This window comes from Trachurus trachurus (genome assembly GCF_905171665.1).
Source record: "Trachurus trachurus genome assembly, chromosome: 23".
In the NCBI taxonomy this organism is placed as follows: Eukaryota; Metazoa; Chordata; class Actinopteri; order Carangiformes; family Carangidae; genus Trachurus; species Trachurus trachurus.
In genome coordinates this window covers 22,074,153-22,082,835 of record NC_139912.1, presented here as the reverse complement: position 1 = coordinate 22,082,835, position 8,683 = coordinate 22,074,153, and positions in this window count along the sequence as shown.

Below are 8,683 nucleotides of genomic sequence, written 5' to 3'. Positions count from 1 at the left end.
TTTTCACAACTGTGTTTATTTTTTACACATTAGCGGCCAAGCTCATCATTAGTTCATCTTCCTCACGTGCCTAGGTCTGTCCTTGCGCACGCTGCAATTCGCTCCCAGGTCAGTCAGAGCATTTTCACATGAGGTCAGCTTCACTCCAGTCAGTCTTCACAGACAGTCCACTAACAGTTTCTGAACATTTCCTCCTCAGTTTGTCCCAGGCGGCGGCAGATAGTTTTTAATTTTTTTATTTTTTTTTTATGGCTTGAACGCCATTATATGAGATCCGTGAATACCGGCTGATTGTTTTGTTATTTGAGGAATATAGCTATATTACGATCTGCTGCAGTAACGTTCGCCACCTTATGGAATAATGCTGCATGGGGCTGGGTGATAGACCAGCTCTTCTCAGAGACTCAACCCGACCCTGAGATCTCCAACCCCGGGCATATTTGGCAGGTGGCAGCGGCCCCTTTATGGTTCTTTTCTACTCTTTTCAGTCACATGAGATCCAGTCCCAGACCTCGGCTACAGTCCGGGATTTCATCAGGCTCCCTTCCGGCACGGGGCACTATTGGCAGCTTAGATGAGGGGAATCGCCGTGCGTAATGGTCGCGCGTAATGACAGCTCCTCGCCGGTGAAACACAATAAACTGCGCTACTTCTTGCATGTTTGTCTCGTGACATGGTGGAGCCGTCACAGAAGTCCGCTGTGAAAATGATCTGAGTGGAAGCGAAGCGCTACAGCGTGCGCAACGGAGACAGAGACCCAGCGCAGCGAGGAGAACAGTAGCCTACATGAGGAAGATGAGTTAACGATCAGCTTCGCTATGTGTAAAAATAAGCACAGCTGTGAAAATGTATCCATGTGCTCAAAACACAACATTTACAAAGAAAAAAAAAGATTTTATAGGCCATTCATCTACAGTCTGTGGCTATAACGCAATTCACTGGGCTTTTATTTTGAAGTTCCGACACTTCCGGTCTGTCATCGGCGTTAATGTGTTGTTTAAGATCAAAAACAAAAAGACAATCAAAATTTTACCGTAATTTGATTTTGGTTTCCTCGTTTTTTCGTTTTAAAACCAAAAACCAAAAAACCAAAAAACCAGCCTGAATTGTGGTTTTTTGGATTTTGGTTTGAAACGGAAAACCAAATTACCAGCTGACTTTCGTTTTCTGACAGTTCGGTTTAAAGGAAAAATCAAACTAACGAAACGTACACGGACCAGAAAGACTCTCGATTCCACTTCCATTCACAGTTTTCCTGTTTTCTCACTTCGCTCCTCGTAACCAGCTGATTTCATACCATGACACCACAGCAGTGGTCTAAATCTCCCAACATTCTCACTCTTCTCACTTTTTGCAAAAGGCAATAAAGGTTCATTCACAACACAAAGGCTCTCCTCAATGAATGCGATTGTGAAATGTTGATGAATGAAAGAAAAGAGAAACACTGGAAATGAGGGTAAAGGAGAGGAGAGTAGATTAGAATGGCACACAGTATTCCATTCACAACCTGCAGAATAATAAATATCTGACACTCTGTGGTAGAGCTAGAAAAGATATACGGAGAGAGAAAGAGAGTAAGATGAGGGTGAAGCTGCAGTGACACGGTGCATTAACCTACACCTCAGAAAATACCATTATTTCTAGATATATATACTATATACAGTATGATGTATTTTTTTGGCTCTTATGCCTTTAATGGACAGGACAGTTGGAGAGAGACAGGAAATGGGGAGACAGAGAGAGGGTGAAAGACATGCAGCAAAGGGCCGCCAGGTGGAATCGAGGCGGGGCCGCTGTAGTGAGGACTAACAGCCTCTGTGGGGCGCCTGCTCACCCCACTGAGCTATACAACACCCTGATATGTCTAAGGTCTAATGGATCCCACACTGTTGTTCAACAGTGTCACTCCCAACATCAGCATCAGAGCTTCCTGTCAATCACACAAACACCACAACAGACAATTAAAGGCATAGTTCAAGTTCGCTACGGTTCGGAGGCTAATGGGATTTCTTGGTTTCCTTCATCAAATGGGTAGGTTCGTTACCTTTAATTGTCGGTGCAAGCTATTTTTAGTACGGCGGAGCAGAGCCGCAAGCTGCTCAGAGCTACGCTACGGAGGCTCATGGGATTTCATGGTTTCCCTCATCAAACTCACCAAATACACAATCCAACAACTCCAAAACGCTCTGGTGGACAAGTTGTGACCTGCACATTCACCACGCTATGAGATAATAACGGAACCTTACGAGACAGAGTTGTTTTCTAGGAAAAAATAATACAAAACCGCTAATGCGCGTTCTTGTTGGGGCAGCTTTTCGGCAAGCAGTCTCTGCATTTGCCTCAAAAACAACTCTGTCTGGTAACGTTGTGTTATAAGGGCCACGGGCCATCGCACCGGGCACTGGTCCCAACAGCTATGAAATAGCTGCAGGGACCAGTGCCCGGGTCAAACTAGGCATTCTAGGCATTTTTTCCTAGTTAGTGTGAATGCTGGAAGCATTCACACTATTGTTATTCTGTTCGGCCATTTTCTGCCTTTTTTCGGCATTTAACTAGTCCTTCATACTTTGTGCTATTTCAACAATTCAAATATCAAAACGTGCGGCCTTTTCGGGACAGGTGTGCTATGACTTTTCTCTTTCATACTATTTATACTTTTTAAAATATTTAACTTTTTCTGCAATTTTTTTCCCCATAGGAATGCATTGAAAACGTCTTCAAACTTTTAAAATCTTCTTACTTCTTTGAACCCCTAAAACTTCAGCCTACTTCCTCCCACAGACTCCATTTGTCTTTTTAATTGTAGACAAACTTTTAATCTATTCCCGTATGACTCATCTTATTGATATCTTCAACAGTTTGTTGTGATTGTTGGCTGTTTTAAAATCATTAAAATTTTTGACAAAATCCAACTTTATAATGGGTGTGTGTTGCGTCTAACGAGCAGGGCTTAGAGTGAGTGACATCATCGTTAGAGTGAGAGGGATCGAAAAAACATTCAGGATTTTTTCTGGATAAATTGCCACCACGGCCACAAATTAAACTCTAGACACATGATTTCCTCACTGTTTGTAGCCACACTTGTCGTGTTCAAAACAGCAGACAGACTTACAGAATTGTCTCAGTGAGCCTAATTGTGCAGCTAGACCCGCTCCAGTGGCTCATCGACTTCAATATAAAAGTAGGAGCTGATTTTTTTAGAAAAACAGAAATGCCCCCCTTTTCTACCTTGCGACCCTGAGAAAAGTTTTTGCCCTACAAACATGTAATGCACATCAATGTGCTCAGGAAGGTCTCCTTGCCCCAGTAGTCATGGCCACATTCTGATAAGAGGTACGGTTCTCTTTTTATGGGCTGTTTTCGGAAGCTGCACAGAGCTCTCTGCTCTGCTCTGTGTGCAGTTGGTCCAGCTGTACTGGCCAGCTCGTTATCATGTCTATAAATGGAACAGTGCAGGTGCAGCCTGGCTGCTCGTTAAGATGTTTTTAAACACAGCCCCACACAGACACATGATAAACCAGACTGACAGAGGATGTCCACGCACAAACACAGGCATCACACTCACACAGACAGACACACACAGACACTCACGCACAGTCACACATGCACGCATACACAAACAGACACTCACACACAGTCACACATACACAAACAGACAAACACACAACACTGTTCCACACAGTAAAATGTAAGCAGTTAGTTGAGTCGCCATGGTAACTTTTGAGGGCAGGCTGCCACGCAGGTGTAATCAATCAGATCATTAGGGAGAGAGGAGTTCTGTGGTGCTTAACAGTTTGACTTTCTGCACATGTACATGCAGACAGAGAGACCGTCAGACTCACACACCCAGACACACACACAGGTTTTCAGCTCACATTCATCAGCCTCTCAATGATTTTATACTTTTGATGTAAACATCTCCAACAATTTATATTTTTCTCATGAATTTAAGTTCAGACGTTTAGTCTTTCCAACTCTATTAATAGTAGTACAATTACAGGTGGAGCCAGGACATAGGATGCAGCTTTTAACATGTGTCCTATCTATCTATCTATCTATCTATCTATCTATCTATCTATCTATCTATCTATCTATCTATCTATCTATCTATCTATCTATCTATCCATCCATCCGTCCATCCATCTTCAAACCCTTTGTCTCTTTTTCTGACCTCAGGTTTGGCGCTGTGACACTGCTGTGTGACTGGCCGGCGATGAGTGCTCTGGGGCGGGGGCGGCCGGTCACAGCACCCGCTGCTCAGCACCCGCTCCGCTGCATGGTGAAAACAGCTGTGATAACGGGCTTTCAGATCCGCGTCTCCAAACCAGAAACGTTTGTAACAGCACCGGGAAAAGTCGCCACATTTGTCGTCGGTCGCTTTTGTCAAAAGAGGGTTTGGAAAGCCGCCAGATTCAGCGAGAAAGTTGCAACACTGTAGCCGACAGCGCTGCACGCTGTCCCCAGATAAGAACGATTACTCAAACAAAACCAAGGTCACACAGTTTATAAAAAACATTATGTTTTGATTTTAGTTTAAAACAGTTTTACATATCAGAGGACTACCATATTCACACACAGGGTACCTCAGAGTGTTTATTATCTTAATCTGTAAAAAAACGGTTTTGACGAGTTTACTCGTCAGTGGTCGTGAACGTTCGGCGGGCTGTGACGAGTTTACTCGTCAATGGTCGCGAAAGAGTTAAAGCAGAAGTAAGTGATATATTTGTGTTAATATAAGTCTTAAATTGTTATATCCTCCGACAGCAATCACTTACATAGAGTGTTTGGACCGAAACACGGGTCTGTCAGTCCCTCTGCTCTGCTCTGAGCCGAGGAGAAAACATTTATCGTATCCTACAGTTTTTATCCAATGAGGAGAGAGAACGGCATGCAGGGCTGTGTGTGCAGCCAAGGGACGCCGTGAATGTGGTGACGTAGGGACGAGGACTGTTATGGTGCGTTCAAGGAAACTCGTATTTTTCCGACCGTGAAGTCGTACCAGTTCGATCTGGTACGAGTTCACCGGTCGGAAGTTACGAGTGGCCGTTATAGTGACTTTCACCGGTAAAACAGGTCGGAAAAACACGAGTGGGTTGCCTGGAACGCTACAAAGTCGTAAGTTGTGACTTGAAGCTGTAATTTACAATTTCAAAAGCCTGCCTGGAACGCAGCATTAGCGAAAACGACCGGACCACTTACTTCTGCTTTAATTACAAGCCAATAATTAAAATGGAAATACATAGGACGCAACTCAACTGTGTCAATACAAAATATCTGATGGTGAGATTTATCATGTTTTTATTCTCTCTGGGTGTTTTTTTTCTTCAAGAAATATATTTAACAAATCCATACTGAACTTCCTGCTGCTCTGTGAGCACTTGGCACTGCCGTGAAGCGTTGATGTACATGCTGCAGCCATAATGTGAGGGGGAGGCAGGAGGCTTCAACTGCGATTTAGTAAATCGGATTTACTATATAATAATAATATTCGCTAGTCGCTAACTAGTGACTCGTATTCTGATTGATTACTCTGCAAAGTCTGTGCTCACTGGGCCACTGAGTGCTGGCTGTGAGTCGAGCTGAGACTGTGTCACATAGCCTACATGTAATGCAGTGAAATGTTAACAGCCGGCTCTGTATCCTAAGTTCTAGACAGTCTAGTGAGTTCTAGAGAGAGTAAGGCAATTGGCAAGGCAATTTTATTTTTATAGCCCGTTTATTACAAACAGTTTATCTCAAAGGGCTTTACATGGCATCCTAACAACATCCTCTGCCCTTAGACCCTCACATCGACTGAGGAAAAACTCCATAGAAAACCCCTTTAACGGGGAAAAAGCGGAGAAACCTCAGGGTGAGCAACAGAGGAGGGATCCCTCACCCAGGACGGGCAGTCGTGCAATAGATGTTGTTACAGACAAGACAAAAAAGTTTACAGTTTATGACACAGAATGTGGGAAACATGGAAATGTAGCAAGAGTCACACTGGTCCATGGGAAGGGGGGCCAGGAAGGGGGGGGGGGGGGGGGGGGGGCGATGTAAGCAGCGGCTGGTGCAGAGAGAGAAACTACAACGTACAACAGAAACTGACAGTTCAAAAATGTACCGAGAAGAGAGAGCTATGAGCTCACAGGGCCGCTGAGTGCTGGCGATGGGTTGAGATGAGACTGGACGGGATCGGCACAGGGGAACGGGGTGCCTGATGGGCCCGAACCTGCTGGAGGAAGACCAGTCCAACTGTAAGTGCAGTCGCCTCTGTTGTAGCCCCGGGTCCGAACAGAGAGTGACATGCACCACATCACTGCACGTGATCAACCCCCCACGGGATCGGTACAGGGGAACGGGGTGGAAGAGAGAGCTATGAGCTCACAGGGCCGCTGAGTGCTGGCGATGGGTTGAGATGAGACTGGACGGGATCGGCACAGGGGAACGGGGTGCCTGATGGGCCCGAACCTGCTGGAGGAAGACCAGTCCAGCTGTAAGTGCAGTCGCCTCTGTTGTAGCCCCGGGTCCGAACAGAGAGTGACATGCACCACATCACTGCACGTGATCAACCCCCCACGGGATCGGTACAGGGGAACGGGGTGGAAGAGAGAGCTATGAGCTCACAGGGCCGCTGAGTGCTGGCGATGGGTTGAGATGAGACTGGACGGGATCGGCACAGGGGAACGGGGTGCCTGATGGGCCCGAACCTGCTGGAGGAAGACCAGTCCAGCTGTAAGTGCAGTCGCCTCTGTTGTAGCCCCGGGTCCGAACAGAGAGTGACATGCACCACATCACTGCACGTGATCAACCCCCCACGGGATCGGTACAGGGGAACGGGGTGGAAGAGAGAGCTATGAGCTAAAAGGGCCGCTGAGTGCTGGCGATGGGTTGAGATGAGACTGGACGGGATCGGCACAGGGGAACGGGGTGCCTGATGGGCCCGAACCTGCTGGAGGAAGACCAGTCCAGCTGTAAGTGCAGTCGCCTCTGTTGTAGCCCCGGGTCCAAACAGAGAGTGACATGCACCACATCACTGCACGTGATCAACCCCCCACGGGATCGGTACAGGGGAACGGGGTGGAAGAGAGAGCTATGAGCTCACAGGGCCGCTGAGTGCTGGCGATGGGTTGAGATGAGACTGGACGGGATCGGCACAGGGGAACGGGGTGCCTGATGGGCCCGAACCTGCTGGAGGAAGACCAGTCCAGCTGTAAGTGCAGTCGCCTCTGTTGTAGCCCCGGGTCCAAACAGAGAGTGACATGCACCACATCACTGCACGTGATCAACCCCCCACGGGATCGGTACAGGGGAACGGGGTGGAAGAGAGAGCTATGAGCTCACAGGGCCGCTGAGTGCTGGCGATGGGTTGAGATGAGACTGGACGGGATCGGCACAGGGGAACGGGGTGCCTGATGGGCCCGAACCTGCTGGAGGAAGACCAGTCCAGCTGTAAGTGCAGTCGCCTCTGTTGTAGCCCCGGGTCCAAACAGAGAGTGACATGCACCACATCACTGCACGTGATCAACCCCCCACGGGATCGGTACAGGGGAACGGGGGTGCCTGACGGGCAACATCTCCATGTGGAAACTTCCACAACCAAACGCAACTTTTAAACCCTTTCGCCACTTTGACAGAGATCTCGTACTGCCCGAACCTGCTGGAGGAAGACCAGTCCAGCTGTAAGTGCAGTCGCCTCTGTTGTAGCCCCGGGTCCGAACAGAGAGTGACATGCACCACATCACTGCACGTGATCAACCCCCCACGGGATCAGTACAGGGGAACGGGGTGCCTGACGGGCAACATCTCCATGTGGAAACTTCCACAACCAAACGCAACTTTTAAACCCTTTCGCCACTTTGACAGAGATCTCGTACTGCCCGAACCTGCTGGAGGAAGACCAGTCCAGCTGTAAGTGCAGTCGCCTCTGTTGTAGCCCCGGGTCCGAACAGAGAGTGACATGCACCACATCACTGCACGTGATCAACCCCCCACGGGATTGGCACAGGGGAACGGGGTGCCTGACGGGCAACATCTCCATGTGGAAACTTCCACAACCAAACGCAACTTTTAAACCCTTTCGCCACTTTGACAGAGATCTCGTACTGCCCGAACCTGCTGGAGGAAGACCAGTCCAGCTGTAAGTGCAGTCGCCTCTGTTGTAGCCCCGGGTCCGAACAGAGAGTGACATGCACCACATCACTGCACGTGATCAACCCCCCACGGGATTGGCACAGGGGAACGGGGTGCCTGACGGGCAACATCTCCATGTGGAAACTTCCACAACCAAACGCAACTTTTAAACCCTTTCGCCACTTTGACAGAGATCTCGTACTGCCCGAACCTGCTGTAGGAAGACCAGTCCAGCTGTAAGTGCAGTCGCCTCTGTTGTAGCCCCGGGTCCGAACAGAGAGTGACATGCACCACATCACTGCACGTGATCACAACGGGGTGCCTGACGGGCAACATCTCCATGTGGAAACTTCCACAACCAAACGCAACTTTTAAACCCTTTCGCCACTTTGACAGAGATCTCGTACTGCCCGAACCTGCTGGAGGAAGACCAGTCCAGCTGTAAGTGCAGTCGCCTCTGTTGTAGCCCCGGGTCCGAACAGAGAGTGACATGCACCACATCACTGCACGTGATCAACCCCCCACGGGATTGGCACAGGGGAACGGGGTGCCTGACGGGCAACATCTCCAC